This window comes from Stegodyphus dumicola, chromosome 7, assembly GCF_044657685.1.
Source record: "Stegodyphus dumicola isolate Sdum_Otavi_A_Nest chromosome 7, ASM4465768v1".
In the NCBI taxonomy this organism is placed as follows: Eukaryota; Metazoa; Arthropoda; class Arachnida; order Araneae; family Eresidae; genus Stegodyphus; species Stegodyphus dumicola.
In genome coordinates, this window is record NC_140774.1 from 150,301,766 (window position 1) to 150,328,091 (window position 26,326).

Below are 26,326 nucleotides of genomic sequence, written 5' to 3' on the forward strand. Positions count from 1 at the left end.
AAATCACATCATTTAAAGGAATTATTAAAAAATTAAAATTGCGATATAACTTATTGAAAAAGTATGTATTTTTAAAATGTTCATTTATTTAAACAATATATTAAGCAACAAATCCAGGAGCTGAAAAATGTGTCATGGCACACAGATTAAAAATAAATAAATAAATAAATAAATATAAATAAATAAATAAATAATGATCTTATACCCCGTAGAATACTAACCATTTGCATGTGGATGATAATTTTCATGATAGCCTAATGTAATAATGTCCAAAATCAAATTGAGAAAAATAAGTTATACGTTATTCTTATTGTTAAAAACTACAGAGTTCTAGTTAAAAATGCTGCCAGTGTCCATCAGGATCGCTGAAACCAGGAGTCTGACCTTCCTACGAACCCTAGCAAGTGGCTGGTTCATGGAAGTAGTCTCATGGTGTTTACAATTCCACAAAACAGGTGGGTTTCCTTAAGAAAGTCATCCACGAATGCATCTTTTCTTTAAGCAGATAGTCCCTGCAGGTTTTCATGTATTCAAGATTCAAAACTGATTTTTGGTTCTCTTTTGTTAACAGGACCGGATTCAGATGTGTATGTATGCATGTACATGTATGTGCCTATATATATGTGTGTGTGTACACACACATATATATGTGTACATACATATATACATGCATAACTGAATACATCCATCCATCCATAAATGCATACATACATTTAGGACCGGTCATAATAACAGAAGTATGCCGGAATTTTTTGTGACGTCCGTACGTATTTATGTATGTATTTACCTCGCATAACTAAAAAACTATATATGTATTATATATATATATAATTCCAAAACAATTCTTTTGAAAACAAAACATGAAGATGCCTAGTATTTTCGCGCATTACGCTGCAGAAAAATTATCATTAAAGACATAAAATAAGAAATTTAGAATTAATTTTTCACAAAGACCAAAAATTGAAGTTCCTAATTAATAAATTTCAAATAATCATATAAATGCAACAAATAATTAAAAAATTTTATAACCATAACATGTCAAACAAGCAGAATTCCATTTAAAAAATTAATGAAATATAAAAAAAAATGAACAAAAACACAAGAGGAATTCAATCAACCTCAATGCCAATTCATCAGGGAACAGGAACATTGAAATTAATTGAAATCTTTCTTCTATAAAAATCCTTGTTTTTCTGTTTTCAGAATTAGCCTACATAAATAAATTATTTACTTGATAAATAAGATTTATTATATTATCTCCTAAAAAAAATTTAGGGGAATGGATCCAAGTGAAGTAATCCAGAAGTATGAAATTTAATCCCGAAAATAATATTTTTAAAGGAACTTGAATTTAAATTATGAAAAATACAAATGCAAACTTTAAATATGAAAATTAATAAATTATGTAATTATCGTTATTGATCGCAAATTGGTTGACTTTGTCAAGGGAAACAAACCAACTCCCGTTATATATATGTATATATGTATATAATACTTACATTAAATATATATATATATATATATATATATATATATTCCCAGTGTTTTAAATGACGAAAATATTCTGGATTGGGCAAAGGCAAATTAAAAAAAAATTAGACGAATAACGAAATGTAACTTTTAATACTGTCTTTCGGTTTCTATACTTAACATATACGGAAAAGCTCTATACTTTTTATGCAAAAAAAAAAAAAAAAATTCAAGAGATTTGACCCCGTAAGGAAAAAATAACCGGGCTTTTAATTTCAAAATTTACATATTTCGATGTCGTTTTCAGTTTATCTTCAAGGATCAGTTAATTAAGTTAGAATAATTCAAGAAATAAGTGAAATGCAGCAAAAATTTGCATAATTATAATAATAAGACCGTACAACAAAGTCATGTGATGTCCCCATCAGAATGTTTATATTAATATGAGAAAAGCTTAGGTTAAACATTTAATTTCCCATTGACTGTTCTGTCGCGATATGTATGCATAATAACAATACGCAACCGTTAACGGAATGATGATGTTAACGCCAATAACATTACCGTAAATTTTAACCGTCGATACCGTTGTGAATGTTACCCTGGCGCTTAAATCGATTATGTTAACGGTCATATTTTCCAAACAACATTCAGAGTACAACTGCCACAAGAGTAAACGAATACAACGAACTGAATTCCGAGTAATTTCGATTAAATACGAGCAAAATATATTACAAGGGTTTCATTTGTTTCATCATATAAACTAAAATCATGCACCCCCCCCAAAAAAAAAAGTATTATTCAACTCAGAGATACAATTCAGCAGCCTGCAACTTGCAGAGCCAAATTAAGTTATCTTAAAATGTTAATATTTATCTCTAGAATTTCCAATCCAACAGAGATGAAAAGCTGTCTGAGTCTAGATTTCTCACTGACTTGAGTAATAACCTCACGAGTAAAAATTAAAGTTTGTTAACCCTAAAATCAACAGCTTGAAGGTAAAGTCAATCTCTTTTGCTCCTTATTACCGACAACGATCACACGAGAAGTGTCACTAAACCTTTAGTTAGCGTGATTTCCAATTATTCTAATTAACTCGCTCATTCTCTTCATTATCATTTTCATCTGTTGGAAAAGGTTGAGATGAAGCACGTGAAATAAAAGGAAACTATGAAAGTTTAAACAAAACAGGTTAATTAAATTAAAACAGCAAAAATGACACTTGTTTAAAAGAGCTAACGGATTTAAAAACAACAAACGTACTTCTTAAAAATTATATTTATTTTTTTAATAATATATCTCATTAACATAATTCACGTTACACATAACTTCAGAATTTACGTTACACAATTTATCCGCCCCACCTAAATATACCTAATTTAAAGTTTTAAGAGGATTTGCATCATTAGTATTATTTATTACTTTATTAATGGATTATTTAGTGTTTTAAAAATGTATAAGGACTAGGGTTATTTATCTTATGAAAAAGTACACAAAAGCTGCCTGATAAAGGGAAGGAAAGGGATGCCTTTCTGGAAGACATCTTAAGGTGAACTGACTCGTATTCACGTTACATATGTAGAAAACCACGGAAAATTTCATTCAGCACCCCGTTCGCCCAGATCTGAACCGGGTCGAATCACCAGTGTTCAGCGGCTTTAATGCATTTAATAATTGATATAAGTTATTATCAACATCCTATTGTATTACATACCAACTTACACAATTATTATTTTGCATGCATTTAAGCCGCACGATTATCACGTATAGAAATTTTAGAAGATATTTCTCCCGCCTTCCTAGCATGCCTTCGTGGTGTGGTGGTCTGCACGCTGGGTGCGTATTCCAGAGGTCCGCGGTTCGATTCCCGGCGAAGGCGTTGCTAATTTTTCATCTCTCCCGCCTCAAAATCACCTAATGTCTCTATTCTGGTGCCCGAACTAAAAGGGTGTTGGATGATGATTCTCCACACCCAGAATTTGGTGACTAGGTCCCCTAAAACCCCAGCCGCCCTTTAAAAGGGTAGTATATAAGGTATTTATCCCGCCTTTCTAGCATGCCTTCGTGGTGTGATGGTCTGCAGGCTGGGCGCATATTCTAGCTGTCCGTGGTTCGATTCCCGGCGAAGGTATTGCTTTTTTTTTTTCAAGTCTCTTGCTTCCAAAAAATACCTAATGTCTCTACAATTTAAATTTATGTTTCAATTTTCAATAAATGTCTTTTATAGGGACGTATCAGCAAATTTTCTTGAAAAAATATGCAATAATATGATTAGAAAGAGAAAGCTATATAAATTTAATATTCTAATTATTGCTATATAGTATTAAATTTTACTAATTTCTGAGTTCCATTTTTTTGCTTTTTCCACAAAACTTTAGCAGTTAATAACAAAGTGAACATAACAAAATGTTTAAAATGTATGTAAACAAATACTGAATTAGTACTGAATATTTTGAGGCACATCAAATAATTAAAGAAATAATAGCAAGAGGTAAAAAAATTTTTAAAAAATCTGAAAGCTTTCAGATTTTATATTACTCCAAAACGGGCGTTTTTTCAATTTACAGACACACACACGTTTCGAGAGCCCAGTATGGGGTTACATGCCACATTGGGCTAAAAGTATTTAAAAACAGAAAATCTTTAGAATTTCCGATAAATAGTCTCGCACGCTGGAGATAAAAATGTTTTATTCCCTACTGTGTTGACACTGTTCGCTTTGAAACTTGAGTTTTTTAATCAAAAATCCGTTAAAGTTTTATAAATAGGAAATAGACAGGGAAAAAAATTCGAAATTCCATATTCGGGCTTACAGGTGCAAATGTTCGGGTGGAGGACTGTGTTAATCAGAATGTTATGACTCTAGGTGCTGTTGTCATTTTCACAGTGCGAGAAACATAAAATACATTCATGCAAATTCTTCGTTTTTTAGTTTCTTTAAATCTAATACAGGACGGTAATATTTTTGGCAACAATTTGAAATGTGACACAGCCATTTATAGTGATTTGACGCAAAATGCCGTTTCGAGAGTAATAGCCCTTCTGAACTAACACCCATTTGAGTTGAAAAGTATGAAATATAGAAGTAAAAGTATTACTAATTTTGTTTTTTGCTCATAATATTTTTAAGTCAGAAAATGCATGTCTGCGATGATTAGTGCTTTATTTTTTATCACAACTTCTTGTGCTATCAAGTTCCCCCCTCCCTTTTCATTTTTGTACAACGATGATTTATAACTTGGAATATTTTTGCCTCGCTTTCTTTTCTCGTGCAATGTTTTTCTCCCTTTCCCTCCTCACACGATGTTTTTGTTAAGACGATGTTTTTCTCTTGCGTTGTTTTCTCTGTGACGTTTCCGCCCGCCCTGTTTTAACACCGTTGTTTTCATTTGTAACCAAAACGTAAATAAACATTGACACCAAGTTAAATAAAATCACTTAATAACTTACAATTTAGAACATTGTTTTTTTCATACCACTCGAATTCTGTTTGTTTGACGTATTACTGGGATTAGTTAAACATGTAGAGTATTTCATTTCTGTAACACAAAATTATACAATGAAATTACACAATGAATTATACATTTCGTGTCTTATAAAATATTTACTAATTCTACTTTAGAATAGAATTCTGTTAATATTTATTCTTAAATAATAAGTAAATTATGCAGAAAGTTCATAAGCACAAATTTTAGTCCAAAAAGGCTTTGTCCCTGAGTGACTATTGTTTTCGTTTTGCGATTTTGCGTCAAATCACTCTGAATATTCGCTTCACTTTTCAAAGTATTGCCATCAAATATTATCGCCCTGTATTATATTTGAAGAAATTAAATAATGAAGAATCCGATTAAATATGTGTATGTTTCTCGCACTGTGATAAAACAACGGTACCTACAGCCATCCAATTATGAATGACGTAATCCTACTGCCAATATGGGCATCTGGAAGCCCACATATGAAATTTGAAATTTGTTTTATTATCGATTTCATATTTTGTAAAAACCTTAACGAATTTTTGATTGATTTGACGAATTTTTGAATAATAAACTCAAGGATTTCAAAGCGAGCAATTGCAAAATTGTACAGAAAAAAACATTTTTATCTCCAGCGCGTGAGATTGTGTATCGGAAATTCTAAAGATATGCTCAATTTAAAATTATTTTGCGATATTGCTCTTGAACTGAATCTTGTGGTTTAATTGCGAAGAACATGATATTTAATAAATAAAGGCAACACACAAAATGTTAAAAAAAAAAAAAAAAAAAAAAAATCTGAAATGTTTCGGATTTTAAATTACGCCCAAAGGGGCGTTTTTTAACATTTTGTGTGTTACCTTTCTTTATTAAATATCATATTCCTCGCACTTAAACCATAAGATCCAGTGCAACAGCAATATCGCAAAATAGTTTTAAAACGAGCATATCTTTAGAATTTCCGATACAGAGACTCACGCTCTGGAGATAAAAATGTTTTTTCTGCACAACGTTGCCATTGCTCGCTTTGAAATCCTCGAGTTTGTTAATCAAAAATTCGTCAAAGTTTTAAAAAATAGGAAATCGATCATAAAACAAATTTCAAATTTGGTCTTCCACATGCTCATATTCGTTGGAGGATTACGTTATTAAAAATTCGATGAATGTATGTACCGTTGTTTTATCACAATACGAGAAATATACATACATTTATGCAGATTTTTCATTATTTAATTTCTTCAAATATTATGCAGGACTCTAATATTTTGTGGCAACAGTTTGAAAAGTGAACCGACATTTATGAGTCCGACGCAAAATGCCAAAACGAAACTAATAGTCCTTCGGGATTCAAATCCCTTTGGACTAAAATCCGCCCCTTTGGACGTAATTTAAAATCTGAAACCTTTCAGATTTTCTTTAAAATAAGAATTTCAGTTATTATTGTAAAATAATCATTAAATAAGTTACCTGAATTTAAACATAAAATAAAATTGTTCAAACCAGACAAAGAGTGGGGGATAAATTATATGAAGGAAAAAGAAGTACAGCAAGGGTATTATCATCATTATTATTTGTATGAAGGTGCTTATTACACGAATTAAAAACAGTTTAATTAAAATAATTAAAAATTAAATATCTGTGCATATGATTTCAAAATAAATGCAATTTAATATTTATAAATAGAAAGTTTTTTAGCAAAATTACCTCATGAAATAGTTTTAATTTAATTCATTAATGCAGAAAATAAATATCACTATCGGATGAATTAATTAATGCAGGGAAAAAATATCGTTGTCAGAAATGGGATTCGAACCCACGCCCACATATGTGGACCAGAACACTCATACTCCGATACAGAGCAAGGTAACCTTGAGTCTGACGCCTTAGACCGCTCGGCCATCCTGACACGTCTCGGTGCGTTCTAAAATTAATACAAATCCAAAATCTTTCTCAATGATCTTATTTCAAAACGCATTTAATTCATAATTAAATTGCATTTAACTTCTGATGAAGAGTAAGGATGCATTTGTAAAACGTTCATAGAATCTGGACTCCGTTTTTTTGTCAGTGCCAACCCCAATGTAATTGCATACACGTCTGCTAAATGGCCCTTTTAAATCCAAACCCTCTAAGGCGAATTTGTCAAAAAGGTATTGTCCTTGAAGTCATCACTGACACAACAGACTGACTCTCCATTAAATACTACCTAACGTAAATTATTGAATCGTCAGCATCTGCTGCAGGAAACTAAATTTAATTAACCATCGTCGTAGATTCTACCAAATTAAATTCTTGACTGTCTAGCGGTGAACTTCCATAAGATGCGAAAAGTTTTGAAGTTACTGCAAAGTTGATTTTGAAATGCTCTTGTACAGCCACCTGCGGTGCAAGAAATTAAAGACAGTTTCTGGTACATAAATTTCGATTTTACCTCCATTCGAATTTATAAGATGCGTCATGGTTTGCCATTTACTGAAAGTTTAAACATTTATTTTATAGTGAATGAGGTGGAATTTAATGAATTTTTAATACTGCACAGTAATCTGAATTTTTTTATGACGCAGTAGTAGTGGCTGCAGCAACTATTTTTACCTGACAGCATATGGAATTTTACATAAAAAATATTCAATTATATTGTAAGTTTTAGTATCGTTTAATGTCAAGTAGAAATTAAATTTTTAAACATATTAATTTTAATTTTTAAATAAATGTATTTGAAACTAGTAAGTGTTACTGGTTTGTCGTAATCATTGACTAGTAAGCTTATTTTAAAACTGACTAATGCTACTATAGCATTATTTTTGATTCAAATACGATTTTTTTTTTTTTTTTTTTTTTCAGTTTTTATAAAATTTGCAGCCCTTTTACTTCTTGCATGTTTTATAATACCTAAAAATTTCACTATTTTATATAAAAAAATATTAAATTTTATAATTAACAAATCCAGTATACTATTTATGTTTATTATGAGTTATCAACACTAATTATTTCAAAGCATTTCATTAATCATTTCCTGAGTTATGAGAATTTAAACAATTTAATGCCACGAAAAATACAAAACTGACAAAATGGCATTTTAAGTTTTAAATTTAACGTGCCTTTAAATGCAGGTGATACTCGCGAGCCCATTTCTAAAATGCGTCCCAATTACTATTTCTACAAGGATGAATTTATAAATACAGAGAGAAGATTTTGGCTGTAAATTTGGGAAACAGGTACTGTACTCTCTTAATAGTTCAATATGGCAGTGCAGTGCCATCTACACATATCGTGGTACATCCCATAACAAATATTTCGGTATATTAACGCGTGAACGCGTTCGGTATATTAACCCATGAGAAACAGGTTAAAACCGCTGAGCACTTAAATTTCACTATGCACTTACAAATATCCGTGCCTTCTCTTGGATTAGAATTCAGAATTCAAGACCAATAATATAGCAGCAGCAGTGACGTGGAACAGTGTTTAATCTTTTCATGGCCAAAACTCCCGAGACAACCTTTCATTCAAATGACCACAACCGCCCAAAACGGCCGAGATTGCAATGTTGTTTTCTTCCCTCGTCCTAAGTTATTCATTAGCAGGTGCGGTTTCCCCAAATGCATTGTATCAATTTATTGCACATAGCTTGTCCTAAAAGGCTAATGGAAGTTTCTTTATTGGGAAACCGAAATGATGTCATTTGAAAACTTCACACATCTTTGTTCGTTAATGGACGTGGAGTGAAGGAAATTGCTATGAATGTCAAAAAAAAATAATGGATGTTTTGGTATTTTAAACATACAGGTTAACAAAGGCTAACTCTGGTTTACTAAGGGTTGATCCAGATTCAAATTTCGGAGTTTTACCATATTCAAATAACCAAAGGGTCTGGTAAGGACCGAAAGACATTCTTATAATGAACTAGGACCCGCATTACGTACCGCACATGAATTCCGTCACATATTAAAAGAGGAGCTTTTTGTTGCTGTTTTTTTTTCTTTTGTTTTACTTTGTCAATTCGTAAATACAAGAATTATGCCTAGACAACAAATTGAGAAGTTCGAAAATAGGTAACTAATATGTTGCCACTGAAGAAATTCAAGTCATCTTTGTGTAAGACATGAGAAATCCAAAGGATAGTTCCTTTTGTCGAAGGTGCCCATGCCAATTGCGATTGTCAAGGACATTCTGATAAAATGGAAAGTCTATTCCACAACCAAACAGTAGTCAGTCGAAATGCCATTGGACAAATTAAAGGACCCAAAAGGATAATAATAATCGTAATAAACACTGGCGGCCGGAGAAATCGATTTGCATCTTTGATGATCCTTAATCAAGGATCTTCTGAAGAATGGGAGGAAGTTCAAACCTCAGCCAAACAATGGCATCCAAATCCAGATGATATAAACAGAGTGATATATTTTTCCAGTTATAGTACCAGGTGCTACTTGACGCCCATCTGAGAAGGGAGCTTACCACTTAAACCAACAGCTTTGAAACTCGGAATTTTCCATCAAAAACCAAAGTGCAAGAAGGACAAGGATAGCTATGTTTTTATCTCTAGTTCAAAACCGACAAGCCTACTAAACTGAACCGAAATCTCTTTTATGAATGTAGTATGCATAAATATTTTTATAATTAATAAATTAGTAAATTCCTAGCATTTTCAGTACTGATAATAATTATAATATTTCCAGAATTTTTTTACTGTGTTTGCAATTGTAATACTTAATTTAATGTAATCATTTCTTCAAATAGAAATCAAATCGCATTTTATAATACAAAATTTTCAAATTCATAATGTAGCCTGCACCGCCATTTGATTGTGAATGATTGCACACATGTAAGTGTCGATGGGATTAGTCCACAACACTTAATTGATGCCTTATAGTCTGCTATGGCTATACAGTCTGAATATCTTTAGACACCAGCAGCGTAAGAGTTAATTATTCCTTCGGCAGTATTTTCTCCTTTGTTGCGTCTTCAGTAATTCCAAAAGACAAAATTATTAACTTATATTCTAAAATAATTGTGCTTACTTCGCTTTGTTTCTGCAATTATCACCATCACGCTAATATATTCTTAATGACACCCTAACAGAATATTTTGCCTGAAAATGAGAAATCCTTGTTTAAATTGTTTTCATCTCGCAGCTTGTTAAGCCCTATTTTGCAATTCCATGCTCTTTTCTTGAGCGTTATTATTATCTCGCGAATAGCTTAGTTTATCCTTTAGCACATGAAATATTAGATATTTGCTTTCGGAACTTTCCTTTTCAGAGAAAGAATGCAAATGGCCTGAAGGTTTAATTATCGATTGAATATTAACTTTCAGTTTGCTGAGTGACAAAACTTATATTTATGTTGATTACTGTATAAAATCGTGAAGTGCAAAATAACGTTAATGATTAGCGACTGTGGTTTGCAAACAAATGCCATTCTTTTCAAAGAATTAATCGTTTGTTTATGTGAAATCGGCACGAAAAAAGAGGCTGCTCTTGAAATTAATGAGGTTCCTAATACTCGTAAACAACTCAACTCAACTCAACTTTTATTTTTGTATTCTCATTATGAGATGCTACTACGACAAAGTGAAGTGCTCGAAAAGCGGTTTAGAATAAGGAGTTTTTCCCTCCCTCCCTTTCCTTTAAAGGATATGGATTAAAATAATTTGCACTTTTAGCGCACCTGCAAAGGTGATTATCAGAGAAGAAAATTATAAAGCAAAACGCTCTTTGTTAAACTGCCCACTCGTGAAAACTTTTTCCTGATTTTTTTAAATCGTATATATTTTCTTTTTATACCCTATTAGGAAATCTTTGAATGGTGGCATTCTTGTTTTTCTTTTGAAAGGAATTTTATGTTTTCGTGCAATAATTAGTGTTATCTTTCGACATAAATTTATGCAATTGTATTTCAAGTAATTATGCTACAGACAATTATTCCGATTTTTTTCCGTACTTTCCTAGCATGGTATATATTTTTCTGCGATAAAACCCCCTTATTTTTCTCTCGTTCTTATATTTTTAACCACAGAAATCTGATCAAAATTATACCGTTAGAAAGATATTTTTATTTGCTCCCAGCGGATATTAATTATGTTGCAAAAAATTTCATCGATGAATAATTAGCTGATAATTAAACATGGGAATGGCAGAAACAATTGCCCAATTTAACCATCAGACGAGAGAGTAAGGGGTAAAAGATTTAATAAATAAATAAATAAATAAATAAATAAAAATCCGGGTTCAATATCTAAGCCAACGTTTTCTCCCCTATCAATAATTCACTTACATTACTTTACATACTTATTTTATATTTTAATACATCAAATTTATAAATTTTGGTAAAGCAGCACCAAAGCTCAGAAGATTTAAATGTTGCATTTTCAAGGCTTTAAAAAGAAAATAAATTAGGAAACATTTCTTTCACTTTATACTGAACACGAAGTTAAAAAATTGTTATTGCATTTTCAAGGCTTTAAAAAGAAAATAAATTAGGAAACATTTCTTTCACTTTATACTGAACACGAAGTTAAAAAATTGTTATTGCAACGTTGTATTTATAGAATACGTTGCATTTAAAGAAGTTTAACAAATTATCAAATTTCTTTTTAAATACTTTTATTGTATTAAAAATGAAAATTTTTCATTGCAGTTTTATTCTTTAACTATTTTATTTGAGAATTACTGAAAAAGGAAGTGTAGCACTTAATAGATATAAATGATCTATTAAGCTTCTCTTTTCAGTAATTCAGTAATGAAAAGATGTAAGATATCATAATGTAAAATATTTTAAACGATCCATCTCATGAACCTTTCACATGAATATGAACTTCTTTTTCCTGTAGGCTACATCGCTAATTACACACGAGGAAAATTATATATTAAAAAAAATTTCTGAAAGCTTTCAGATTTTATATTACACCCAAAGTAGCGTTTTATTAACGTTTTGTGTGTTACCTTTATCTATTAAATATCATGTTCTTTGCACTTAAACTATAAAATTCAATGGAACAGCAATATCACAAAATAATTTTCAAAGAACATGTCTTTAGAATTTCGGATACACAGTCTCGCGCTTACGATAAAAAAGTTTTTTTTTTCGTACATTGTGTCCATTTCTTTGAAATCGTTGCTCATTAATTAAAAATTCGTTAAAGCTTTACAAAATAGGAAATAGATAATAAAGTATTTATTATTGGGATTTTAGATCCCAATATTCGAGTGGAGTACTACGTTATTCAAAAGTTGTTGTCTCTAAGTACAATTGTTGTTTTACAGTTCGAGAAACATGCATATATTCATGCAGATACTTCATTATTTAATTTCTTTAAATATATTATATGCCGGGAACTAAATATTATGCCGAGCACTAATATTTGGTGGCAACAATATGAGAAGTAATATTAGTAATTTCGTTTATAGTGAACTAACCTCAAAATGCCAATACGAAATTAATAGCCCTTCTCGGCAAATTGCCCCTTTGGGCTAATAATAATCTAATAGTGCTACTAATCTTTATGGACAGTATACACTAGTCCTTATATCAGAGTAGTTCTAAGGCTCCATTTCTAAGTCTTTTTTAACTACTTTGAGAATTTCTTTGATCTGAGAAGATCAAGTTCATGAAATCCTCATGAGCAAAAGATTATAAGCAACATATAGGTGACATTTTGACGTTTTCCGACTCCTACTCCTATTTTGATGGTGAACATCCGAGGGGATGAACCTAAGTACCTCTTACACCTGCTCTCCTACGACTAATTTCTTGAAAGGATTTTGGGTTTGACAGTATCAAACGTTCCTTTTGACGCAGAAATACTATGCTGATGAGGTTTGCGAAATTCGTGCCCGAACCTAGAGCTATAGTTGTCGGCTTTCTTACCATCCTGGCAACAACCAGTCCGTTTCCGGCTGGGTTGATTAATCCGTTTCCGATCGTCATATGAGTCCGATCTGTCTTTGTTCAACTTACCACTTCCAGAAGTTAGTAGACTGAAACTTCCGTTCACGAATTTAATTCGTTCCCGAAAGCTGTTCGCAAACCAAAGGAATTTTCCCCATAGGAATAAAGATAAATTGGATTAATTCATTCCTGGATTATTGATTATTTAAACTTTACAACAGTACTTTGTGCATTAGTTTGTTTGTAAACAGAACGGAACAACAAAACAAAGCACACGGAAATCACTAACTATAAACCAAAAATATAAACACAATATTGAACAAATAAAAGTAGACGAAAACTTAATACTATACCTTATAAGGTATTTTCTCCCGCCTTCCTAGCGTGCCTTCGTGGTGTAGTGGTTCTGCACGCTGGTCCGGTATTCCAGAGTCCCGGCGAAGGCGTTGTTAAGTTTTCATCTCTCCTGCTCCGAAATAACCTAATGTCTCTACAACCTAAACAAAGGAGTTTAGGTACAGTATTTAAGTTTTACTATTCCTAAACAAAGGAGAATGAATGGCTGGATGAATAATGAAATGGTGGAAAATGATAAGGAAGATGTTATTATTCTGAAATAAAAGCCTCTTTCATAAAAACATCAGGTAAAATTGGCTTTAAGTGGCATCTTTTTTTTTTTTTATCTTTCTTTGTTTCTAAACGCCAGTCGACTCTGCTTGAGACTCACCGAGCCCCTCTGTTTCGTACAAAATTTGTCTAATGGTATTTGTTGTTGTCTACCATATTAAATGCTTCTCAAGTGAGACATGCCATAGTCACTGATAGTTCTCATGCTATAGCTTGCTACTGCTTTAGGCAGGTTGATATCATTACATGAAAACTTTGCACCTTAGCCTATTTTGCACAAATTTTGCGAATCAGATGACCATTTTTCCCTTTTTATCTTCTGAAGACATTTCTTCCTCGATCACCTTTTGTTGCCGCGTCTCAAGTTTCTGTAGTTGAGCTCATTTTTACTATCCTCTAACTGTCTGTGTCTTCATTGCTATTTTCTTATCCTATGATTTGGACTTGAAGCACAATATCATAGATAGAAAAAGTGTATTAAGTGTCAACACTATCAAAGTCTTTAAGCCAGTCTGGCCATAATTTCCTCCAGGACGAGTTCAGAGTCCTGTCCGTCAGTAACGCCCAGGCTTTATAAATGAAGGTTAAGCAATAAAAAATATTAAAATGATATTTCAGAGGCTCAAGAATGTTAATTATGTAACATAGAGTACCTCAAAACGGTTTTGCTGAAGTAATGTGATACCAGTTTGAGTGTTCGTAAGTCGAGACCCCGTTTGTCATCAGATGCTTTCTCTGTTCAAATAATTAAATTGAGAATGAACTGTTCAGAAAATGAGGTGTTCGTAATCCAAGGTTTCACTGTATCAGCTTAGTCAAGTCACCCTGAATATCATAGCACTGACACCTATGTTTTCGCAGGAATGCTTTAGTTCAAATTGAAGATGCCATTCCTGTATGTCCGATATTAAACTTAGAGAACTTATTGGCTCTGGATATAAAAAGCGCATGATATACTTTCGGATATAAACGTGTTTGGAGCAAACATATATGTTTTAAATGTATATATCGTGCTTTCAGAAATATCCAATATTCAGCCAATTGCAATATATTTCGAGGCAGGAAATAAATGAAAAAAATAAGAATCCTTCATCAAATATTTACTTCCGTTCTAAGGTTTTACACCGTTTGGTAACATGCGGCTAATATTTTAATAATATGCAAATTCGATGATTTTGATACGTGTTTGCAAAAGTGCTTTGACTGCTGCTATTACTTTGCTTAAATACGTGATTAAATTTTTTATTTTCGTTACTGTGAATAGAAAATGAGATGAATATTTTAAAACTGATTAAAGTAGAATAAATTTAGTCTAGCATAAAAGTATCGTTAACACTTTTTGAAATATTCTTTCTGAAGGAACACATTTCCACCTTTGAAGTCTTGCATGTACTCCATATTTCTTTTTAAAGTTTTAAACGTCGATTGCGGAATCTGTCCAGTTTTTGAGACTGTAATAATATTACATGACGCTACAATGCATTTATCGTCCACATAGCCTGCAGAGTGCACACTATAGTATTCATGAGATATGAGATTTTTAATATACTTCCTACAAAGTCTTGCAAACAGCCAATTAGTAGACTGTTGCGACTCAAAAGGAGACGTAAGATCTTTAGTTTATCTTTCAAATAAAAACTGTAGCTGTTTAAAAAATTAGAGTATTTGAAAGCTGTAAACGTACTTCTTAATAAGTTTAATCCATTTTTATTTGTTAATAATATATTTAATTTATGTAATAAAGCTGGCTAATCTGATTTATTTCATGATTGCGATAAATGCAAAACTAATGAGACAATCCAGTTTGTCTGATCCATTTGTGAAATGCAAAAAATGGCTTAAAATCATTAGGATTAGGTGCAAATGAATGGCGGAAGATTTCCAGTCTCTGAAGTAATTGGCAACCACTCCAAAACTTCATCATAAGATCGACAGTATTGTCAAATTGTAGAGTCATTAGGTTATTTTCAAGAAGGATATGTTAAAAATGTGCAGTGCCCTCGCCGGAAATCGAACGTGGACCTCTTGAATACGCGCCGTGTGTGCTGTCGTTATACCACAAAGGCTTGCTAGAAGGAGTGAGAAAATATCTTACATACCCCCCTTTTAAAGGGCGACTGTGAATTAGGGAAACCAATCACCAAATCCTGGTAGTGACGAATTATTGTCCACCACCTTTTATTTCGGGCGCAGAGTTTTAGCTTATTTTGAAGCAGGCTTTGTGAAAAACATGCAATGCCCTGGCTGAGACTCGAACCTAGACCTCTCGAATGCGCACCGAATGTGCTACCGTTATTCCACGAAGGCATGCTGGAAGGAGAGGGAATATATTTTTACCTGCCAGAACAAGGCGGAATCTTAACTGCCACTAAATGGATCTTTCTTTGGTATACGTAATCATCAAAAGTAAAAACTGGTCACAAATTTTTGTAAACGCAGCGAGAATATTCTCCAAACTATTATTCTGGATCAGTAACATCGCGAGACATTGGTATCACCATATTGTAAAGACTCGGTGTATCGTATGATATGCCTTATCCTATGTAAATTCTTAATTATGGGCACCTTAACGCAAAATAATTTTGATATACAACAAAGGCAAGTTAAAGCCGCCCTAATTGGTATAGTGGTTAGCACTGCTAGCTGCCACATCGTTTGGCCTGGGCTCAAATCCTGGAAAAGTCTGAATGTAAGTATGCAGTATCTCTGCAGCATGCGGGCACTTAAAATACTGCTTAGCCGAAAAGCCTTTCTCGAAGGACTTGTTGGTAGGGGAAAAAGAGGGAACACTCGGATCCATCTCCATCAAAATTGGAAAGGAACTTCCCTGTCCTCGCGGGCGTACATTCAGTCGCTTCCTGTGGTGCATCTTGAACAACGTTCTCGGTAATGAGTTGGCTAAATGGGCGATTGAATAGTAGTCAACCAAACGAATGCATTAAATTTCAAGATTTCGGCCATTTGGAAACAACAACAAGGCAAATTCAGCAAGCTTGAAACAGCTTCGGATTAATGTGAGAGTATGAGAAGTGACATTTTTATTACATATATTTGTCTAGATATTATATTTTTTCTTGTTCAGTGTAAAGTCTTAATGAAGCATTTAATACTTGAAAATGAATTCCTGTTAAGATAAAAGGCATTGCGTAACGTTGTAGAATAAATACTTCAATAAAATAGTTATTATTTTAACAGGAAAATCGATTTTCCGAACCCACTTTGCTTGGAAAACAGAGGGGATGCTATGTTCTTTACGGTATCTTGATTTCGGTAGGAAGCATTGAAAGATGCTCAGAATTTAGCGAGATATCAAACTTAATCGCTTAATTAGCTTCAGAGATATAATTTTTCGACCCAGCGATTGCAATCAGTTTAAATGATATAAGACATTAATTTGGTAGCAGAGAAACGTTCGTGAAGACATTATTGGCTTCCTAATAAATGCGTATCCTAATTGGCTCCGGCATTTCATTATCATAATCACCTGCATTCGATATTTATTAGGAAAAGAATTATGAGCTTCATCTAATTGTTTGCGTAACAAATGGCAAGATGCATTCTCGCAAGTTATTGAGTGTTGAATATTAATTGGTTTATACATTGCGAAAGCAATTTCACATGTCGCTGCAAACGATGTGAATTATGCATAAAATATATGTATAATTTTATCCACTAATTTCTTAATAGTTTAATGAACTGAAAGCATTATCACTTCAGTTGAGTTCTTACGCATCAGTTGATGCCATAAAATATATAAATTTAGATTACAGATTTAATTTCAATTTATATTTGATGATTAAATGGGGAGTTTTTTAAACTTGAGCTACGGCGAATGTAGATTTGTTAAGTCACAGTAATGTAGATTTTTAATCTGAAAATACATTAACGATTCATTTAAAAAAGGTTGGTGCTTAAATTTATTAAACTGAATTATGAAGAAATTATTCTCTAAAATAGATGTGGGGGGTTAAGAAAAAAGGACTATAGCGTCAAGAGAATGAGATAATAACTTTCTAAACTTTTATACTGCTAATCTAAATATGTTAAAATGATTGTAAATCTATCACCCGCTTTACAAATAGTCAGCATTTTAAAGATATTTACAATATTTTTTACACTAATCAAATGACAGTTAACTTGAAGATTATAACATATCGCTACTAAGTATCTTTTTTCAGTACAAAGCATTACTTTCCAAATTTCTTAGCATTGCTTTTCAATTTTGAAAAATCAACTTACTGTTTGATTTTATGTACTTTTAAAGAGCGGAGAAAGAAAGAAAACTTATGAATAAAATATTGTAGCAAATAAGCAATTATATAATTTATAATTATTAAAAATTTAATTAATAATCATAAATATACAGGTTTTTCCAGATTTATTTGTTAACCCTCAAGGGCCGTAGAACACACAGGAACAAATATTTTTCATCATAGCATAGTCGCATATTAAGCGGTTAGGTTCTCCAGCATGCTTGCCGTTCCTCTTTATACATCGTTTTTAGCAAAAGTGTCAGTTTTGCTCTCATTCGGTATATTGATCCATTCCAAGTCGCGGCCCACCAGAAAGATAATATCGCTGAACACTGGTAATTCGATCCGGGGTTCGAATTTGAGCGAACGGACTGGTTGCATGGGCGTTGTCATGTTTTTCTCCATGTGTAACGTGTACACAAGCCCCTTAGAAAGTCATCGATGAAGGCATCCCTTCCCTTAGGCAGATAGCCCTCGAGTGCTTTCCCATAATTAAATAAATTAAATCCAACCATTCCTAGTTGTTGATAACGCTGCATTCCCCAAGAACTAGATGATTTAGTCGCGTATAAGCAACTTAGCCACTTCAGTGAAAATGAAGTCATTAAAGACACAGAGCGTAATTAAATTCGGAGCTGAAGCTCAAACAGGATGACGGACTAGGGGATAAAAATGTAAGACTTTTGTCTTTAACGAAAAGATAACTGGGTGCTTGAGGGAACTCCAGGGGTGTTATAAATTTAAAAAATTGAATACAAAAGTCAACAACTACGAAGCAATATCATACGACAACCAGGAAGCAAATATAAACAAAATATCTGCGAAATGCAAATTCAGAAATATGTAAGTCAATAATAATGCATTTTCACAGGAAAACTATCCCTTCGATGTGCGGGCTTTTGAAAGTGCCTTATATCTTTACATTTCGAAAGACGGTGCGTGTGGGAAACGGAAGGATCTTGGAAGACCTAATTGCTTAGTGGGCGACGTGAATTGTGTGTTGAAAAGTGTTTGCTTTGGTATGCTATATTATTTTTAAATTTCGTTTTGTTAATTTTGAAACATCCTGATGCTGATAAGATAGACGGTGCTCCGTCCACTTTTCCCTGTCCCTGTTGATAAGATAGAAAAACAAATAACATCAAATTTTTCACGCTCCGCCACAAACTGACTCCTGACCCATTTCTGGGTTGCATCCCGCGCTTTAAGAAATACTTTTCCGACTCACATTTTCCCTGCAAGTTTTACATAACTTACAGAAATATCTAAATTATAAAAAAAAAGTATTCCTTTTTTTGATTATTTATCAGTTATTTCTGCTGATAATGCGTTGCTTATTCACAATATTATTACGTGTTCGGCTTTAATCTCAGAGCCCAAGTATTGATTCCACAACACACAAAAGTAAACTCTATAGAATATTACTAAAAGAACGGTTATAAATCGTCGCGCGTTCTTTAGAAACTCAAAGATACGCGATGATTTTAACATATGAAATATTAATGAATATTTTGCAAAAAAGGCAAAGAAATATCCTGCAAAATATATTAAAAATTCTGCAGTTATTAAATACATTTGCGACTATAGTAAAATTTAAAGCGTTGACTGCTGCTTATCCCCATATGGAGAGCTTCTAGAAAAACAAATCTATATAAACTATGAATTCACGAAATAAATCCTTGGGAGATATACCAACGTCTTTTTAGTTTATAAATATCAACGCCTTTTTAGTTACATACCTATTTTAAAGTAAATGTATATCCAAAACTTCTCACCAAATTTACTATAATACTGTAATTTGAATTCAAAGTCATGAGCCACGACTAAATTAAAAGCTCGTATACACATGCAGCACTTCTCTTTTATAATATTCAGCGTCATTTTACAGCGACCCATAAGAAGAAATGTAACATTCTACTGTTTTCTGGAAGAATTTACATATTCTTCATCGACATCCCAGTACTAATTATTACATTTGACTCGCTACCTGCAATAGACTAGCGTAGTGACTCTTCAAATGAAATAATTAATAATTCTGGAACTCCAAAATTCTGTATGTTCTTTTAATAAAATATGTTAAGAGTTTACATATTCTTAATGGACATCCCATTACTAATTATCACATTTGGCTCGCTACCTGTAATGAACTAGATGCGTTCCAGGTAGCGATAGTCAAATGTAATAGTTACTAATTTCGGAACTCCAAAATACAGTCACATATTCTTCATGGACTTCCCATTACTAATTATTACGTTTGCTACGTTTCTTTTAACGGACTTGAAGGCGTTGCAGATAGCGACCGACAAATGTAATAGTTGGCCTTGCATTTGTTCTTCTTGAAGACCAATCTGAGGTTTGTTATTTTAAACACCGTATACGAAATGAATGCACAATTTGTCAAGCAGAACTTCCGTGTATTTATCTTGCCATCAAATGAATCAAGGATAATGGAACAGCATCCTCCAAGGTACCTTATTTGTTTTGATTCTCTTTCTTCTCTTTACCTTTTGAACAGTGTTACCAGCAGCGACAAATTAGCAATCGAAACTCTATTAACCGTCAGTTCGCTTAGAAATAGGGGAATTGATATCCGTTTTACTTATGTGCTTGCTCATCATAGATTCGATGGAAATGAAAGAGCTGATTTCTTAGCTAGAGATGCCTTAAATTTACCCATAAGATATCAATATTAGCATTTCAAAGAGCTATTAGAAGTTCTTTGATTATAAAAAAAACTTTTAGATAAGTGGAATAAGGAATATATTTCATCTTCTAATGCTGAAGGCACCAAAAAGTTCTCTCTCTCTCTCTCTCTATTTGCCATAGACTGCATTTCGAGTCATTCTTCTCACTTACCTTTTAAAGTTTCTCAGTTTTTATCTAGTCACGGTAAATTTGTAAGTTACCTGTTTCGTTTCAATCTAAGATCAAACAATTTATCTGAATAGATCCATTTGCGTTTTTGCAGCTGAGGATGATGGTTCGGCAAAACGATTGAAACTAGTCCTGGTGAAAATTTGAAAATATAACGCTGGTTTTTGTTGTTTTTTGACTTCTAAATTAATTTACGTTTATGTTAAAAAAAAAGTACCTTAAGATGTGGAACATTTGATTTTTTTCATGCCTTACCTTTGATGTCACTAGATTATGTTTGTAGAACGATTTAAAAATGTTCGGCGGGACTTGGCCAGTGAATTGATCTGTTTCCGTTGAGTTCCGACTGCTGTTCACTGTATTTGTTCATTTTATATATGCATGTAATATTTAATGCTTTAGTTAACTTACTTTACTCTTGTAAGCTCCGTGTCATATATCGGTGCTGCACAGGAAGATTGTATGTTTTCAGTATACATAATATAATAATTACAACTGTCGAAACTCAAGAGTATCGTATGTTTTTGTATTAAATATTCTTACTGTGATGCAAATTGCAAATTCTCTCTGCTTCTTTGAGTTCTTTATTTCCTAAATTATTAAAAAAGTTCGAACAATAATTTAGTTCACCAACATCCAAACTCAGCTTGAAATTTAATGCTGTTCAGTAAAATGCTGGGTGTAGAAAAGACAGTGTTGACATATTTAGATGCGCCATTCGTGGAATATTATTGGGCTATACAACGCAGCACTAAAATATTAATTAAATAAAATATTAAATTAAATAAAATGTAATATTGAAATATTAAATTTTCTTAGCGTCGATTTCGATATAAATAAATAATAATAATAAATAATATAAATGTTCGGTTATATAATGTAATATAGTGTCGAATAAAAAATGTTCGGTTGGATTTCGAAAGGCAAAGAGGTATTTTCGCTTCTTCAGTGAAAGCGATTTATTTAGGTTTCTAAATGATAGTTAAATGAATAATGTTCCCTCTATTCAGAAATAAGAATTCAATTTGCAGTTATTGAGAAAAATTAAAGAAAACAAACCTTAACAAAAAGATATTAAATATGACATTTATTATATAATGCAATCTTTTGAAAACAAGCTGATTTATTAGCCCAAAGGGCGGCAGTCCAGAAGTGCTATTAATTTCGTTTTGTCATCTTATGCTGGTTCACTATAAATGTCGGTTCACTTTTCAAACTGTTGCCACCAAATATTAGAGCCCGATATTATATTTAAAGAAATTAAATAATAAAGAATCTGCATAGCTGTATGTATGTTTCTCGTATTGTGATAAAACAACGGTACCTATAGCCAACAAATTTTCAATAACGTATACGTTTCCACCCGAATATGGGCATTTGGAAGCCCAAATTTGGAATTTGGAATTTGTTTTATTATCTATTTTATATTTTGTAAAACCTTAACGAATTTTTGATTAACAAATTCAACGATTTCAAAGCGAGTAGTGGCAACATTGTATGAAAACAAAATTTCATGTCTAGCGCGCGAGACTAGGTATCGGAAATTTTAAAGATATGCTCATTTTAAAATTATTATGCGATGTTGCTGTTGGACTAAATTTTATGGTTTAAGTACGAAGAACATGGTATTTAATAAATAAAGCTATCACACAAAACGTTAAAAAAAAACCGCTCCTTTGGACGTAATGTAAAATCTGAAAGCTTTGAGATTTTTTTTTATAAGTTTTTTGAAAAGCTACAAGTTTGGTTGAGATTTTGTCGCATTCTAGGAATAATTCCACAATAGAGACCAGATGACGGATCACTTTTCAGAATTACAGGTAGTAAAGATTATGTTAGAAAGGTTATTTCTTTAATCATTTTATAATAAAGAGGGAAGCGAAGTTAAAGAGTTATTGTTACTTCATAATTAGAAAAGTAGGTATTTTATACTTTACGTATATGTGTATATATAATCATTTACGACTTCGAGGGTATAAAGATAAATAAAATCACTTATGAGTTAAAGGTTCAAAATGAATTCTGTTAATCTTATCTAAGGAAAAATAGTGTGGTGAAATAATTATAGTATTTCTTCCGTACGTGAAAAATGAACCGGGACAACGTTGAGGTGTTCTACAAATTCCTAAAAGCATAAGTGAAAAGTACGCATGAAACACAGCAAAAAGAGTTGAAAAAAAGAGTAGACAAATAAATAAACAACAGAAAAACAATATAGTAATCTCATTTGTTTCCCGTTTCAAACAGAACTTATCAAAGGGTTAGTGCTTGATATTTTAAACCTGGGTTGATTAATGAGTTCCGAATGCATGTTTCGTTCCTCTGATGATTTGAGACTTAAAAAAGTTTTGCACAAAATTGAAAAACTATATATGTAAAATATAAAAAATACGATGGCTTTGCTCTACGTGAACAGGCAACCTCTAATTAATATTCGGCAATTTCAGGATTTTCCCCCTAGAGCAGTACTTTCGAGAACATTCTGGCATGTTACGTAACCGCTGCTATAAATGAAGATTACGCGCCATGTTTCGTCAGATTATCACATCTTGTCTTTGGGACACCTTTAAACGGTTTTTTACTTCCAGGATGCCATATATGATGACAACTGGCTAAAATTCTGCAATGTCACGCAGGCTAAGGCCAGTATAACAGAGAAAAATGGAATGGAATGGACTTTTCGTCAAGACCGCTTTCTCCCTCTAACCTGCTGTTAATACCTATGCTGCCGCTCTTCCCATCTGCCTCCCTTTGTTTGAACAGTATGTCGCAGTAAATTTAAATACTAGTTAGTTCAAATTAAAAGCACACATAAAGCTTGGCATGAAATAATACTATTGTCATCATTTCATGCCAGGCTTTATGTGTGTGCCCTACTGCCAAAATATGACATATATATTGTTGCGTTTTTCTCTTCCTGACACCAGTTGTTACGCTATTTTCTTCCTTCACGTTCGTACGGGGTTCGTAGATTTGGAGTGAAAAACGAAGACACTTGATGAAGTATCGAAGCACACTTTATTTACCAGTATTGTCAGGACAGCTCCAAAACACGTTTTACAGTCGTCGATGAACTACTATAAACACGCTGCCACAGCCTTCCGGTTATCAGGCTATCACGTTGGAGACAGATTCACTGCAAAGCACCAGAGTACAGCTCCCGACTCTGCTCGGTCGTTCTCGGAACTCCACGTACTCTCGAGACTCTCCACGCTAACTCGCGATGCACTCGACGATTCACAAAGGTATAGCTCCCGATTCTTCGGTTCAGTCGTTCCCAAAGCTCAACACGCTCTCTCGACGATGCACTAACCGCGATACACTAACAGACTCCTTCGGTGCACTCGACGACCCAATCGGCACTCGCTGCCCGGCTGTCAACTCGATCGACTCTGCGGGGATTGACTCGCTAGACGAGCCACCAACTCGATACTAACTATCTCGCACTCGACTAGGCACTCTCACTCGCCCTCTCAACGAGGCACTTACTCTCGATACTACTGACTGCGGACCAGCAGGGTTTGTATAGCTTTCGGCTTGTGTTCGAGAACATTCTAAGATAAACCGGTAAGAATTCGTTCCAAAAGGTTCTCCATCAGTCCATAGCATATCGCCAATTTTGTTGCCAAATGTGGCAACCCTGCCTCCCCTTGCCATTTTATGGCAACCCTAAAACTGCTATGCGGGGAAGCCATCTCACCGCGCCTTGACATTTCGTAACAATATATATATAGAGAGAGAATTTCAACCTTCTACGGCTAATGGCTTTTAAGTTATGCGCGATACGCATATACGCACGGACGTCACGAAGAAAATCCCTTTTGAATACATTTTAAATCCATTTTGGTATCCGATTTGAAAAAAAAAAAAGGCCTTTATTTTATCCGTTCATACAGATGTCATACAAAAGCATTTGTTCGAATGGATATTTTCGTTGAAATACTATGATACCCGAAATTTTCCGCGATTGCAATACTTCCTTTACTTCGTGGAAAAAGTAAAAAGAATATAATATTTAATAACTAATATCTTACATACTTTTTTACTTATGTAAGATATTAGTTTTGTGTTGGCAACAGAAATGAGCATTTTTCTCCGAAATCAGCTGCTGCTAGTAGATCCAGCTCCTGCTAGTAGATGCACTAGAATCCAGTAAGATTGCACATTTAATGTTATAATTTTAAATTAAATTTAAAAAAAAAAAATTTTTTAAATCTGAAATGTTTCAGATTTTAAATTACGTCCAAAGGGGCGTTTTTTTAACGTTTTGAGTGTTACCTTTATTTATTAAATATCATGTTCTTTGCACTTAAACCATAAAATTCAGTTCAAGAGCAATATCGCAAAATAATGTTAAATTAAGCATATCTTTAGAATTTCCGATATACACAGTCTCGCGAGCTGGAGATAAAAGTATTTTTTTTTTTCTATATAACGTTGCCATTTCTCGCTTTTAAAGCATTGAGTTTGTAAATCAAAAATTCGTTAAAGTTTTACAAAATATAAAATCTATAATAAAACAAATTCCAAATTTCGGATTTCAGATGCCCATATTCGCAGTAGGATTTCGTCATTCAAAATTCGATGGCTCTATGTACCATTGTTTTATCACAATGCGAGAAATAGACAATCATTTATGCAGATTTTTCATTATTTAATTTCTTCAAATATAATGCAGGACTCTAACATTTTGTGGCAACAGTTTGAAAAGTGAACCGACGTTTATGAGTCCGACGCAAAATCGCAAAACGAAAACAATAGTCCTTCAGGGACAAAGCCCCTTTGGACTAATAAAAAAAGTACTAAACTGTAACCGTGGTAAATATATTTGACGCATCTTATTTCGTGAGTTATTTAAATGAGATACATTGCGTTAGAAAACCTGAATATTTCACAACTATCGCACAGTAAAATGTCTTTCATTGCGCTTGTAATTTTGGTTTTTGTCTTTCTCCGAGTTTGCGAATCAGTCTCATAATTAAAGATAAAAGAACTTCTGTCTGGCAACACCTTATTTCCTTTCAGATAACAGAAGTTCGCTAAAGTGAAACTTATAACCGCAGGACTGTGTAATATTTATTTGATTAAATCTCGAAATTTTGGCAAATATTTGTCTAAAAACTTGTTTTAAAGTCTGTTATATCCTTTTAGTGATTTGTATATTGTTCTTCTTTTTCTTGTGAACTATCTTTCATGTGAGTATTTTATTTTAGGGATTGTTTGTGAAAGATGTTTACACCCAGAATTTAAACTTGATGAAGGGCTCTTCCAGATGAATTCAGGTAAATAGTTTTGTTTTTATGATCATTGAAAGCAATGAAGTAGTAACTTTTAAATTTATTGTAAGTAAGTGGGAAATTGAAAATTATTGAACAAGCTCTTAATCGCTCATGAATTCTTCTCATGTTAATTTGATTTCAACATTTCTGACAACATGCACATTGTGTGTGTTGGTTTTCATGTAAAATATATTCTCTATTTTAATCAATTCATAGTGGTAAAATAGTTTAAAAATTAATATGAAAAATCACATATCTTCTACTGTAAAAATAATATATGCACATGCCAATTAATAAAATTTAATAGGCCCGCAAGTGGCTGAGCAATAAAGTCGCCGAACACTGGTAGTTCGACCTAGGATTCAATTCTATCGAATGGCCTGGCTGCATGGCCACCTTCTGATTTTCTCCATGTGTAACACAGCCACGGGCTAGTTTCCTTTCGAAAGTCCTCCACGAAGGCA

The 26,326-nt window shown here is 32.9% G+C and overlaps 1 protein-coding gene, 1 long non-coding RNA gene and 1 other non-coding gene across 4 annotated transcripts in view; 1 reads left to right on the forward strand and 2 right to left on the reverse strand.

Annotated features, from left to right (window-relative positions):
* LOC146996547 (uncharacterized) overlaps positions 1–26,326 on the reverse strand; it is a 195,642-nt gene that overhangs the window by 168,843 nt on the left and 473 nt on the right. The gene's annotated exons all lie outside the window — the stretch shown is intronic.
* Positions 1–26,326, forward strand: part of LOC118187669 (core alpha-(1,3)-fucosyltransferase-like) — a 631,908-nt gene that overhangs the window by 86,461 nt on the left and 519,121 nt on the right. For both annotated transcript variants that reach the window (XM_085820906.1, XM_085820904.1), the window contains exon 2: positions 25,797–25,865. The gene's annotated coding sequence lies outside the window, so the exon portion shown is untranslated. The remainder of the gene's footprint in view (positions 1–25,796; positions 25,866–26,326) is intronic.
* Positions 6,733–6,846, reverse strand: TRNAL-CAA (transfer RNA leucine (anticodon CAA)). The gene is made up of 2 exons: positions 6,809–6,846; positions 6,733–6,778 (listed from the first exon to the last, which is right to left on the reverse strand). It is a non-coding gene; the product is annotated as a tRNA-Leu (tRNA).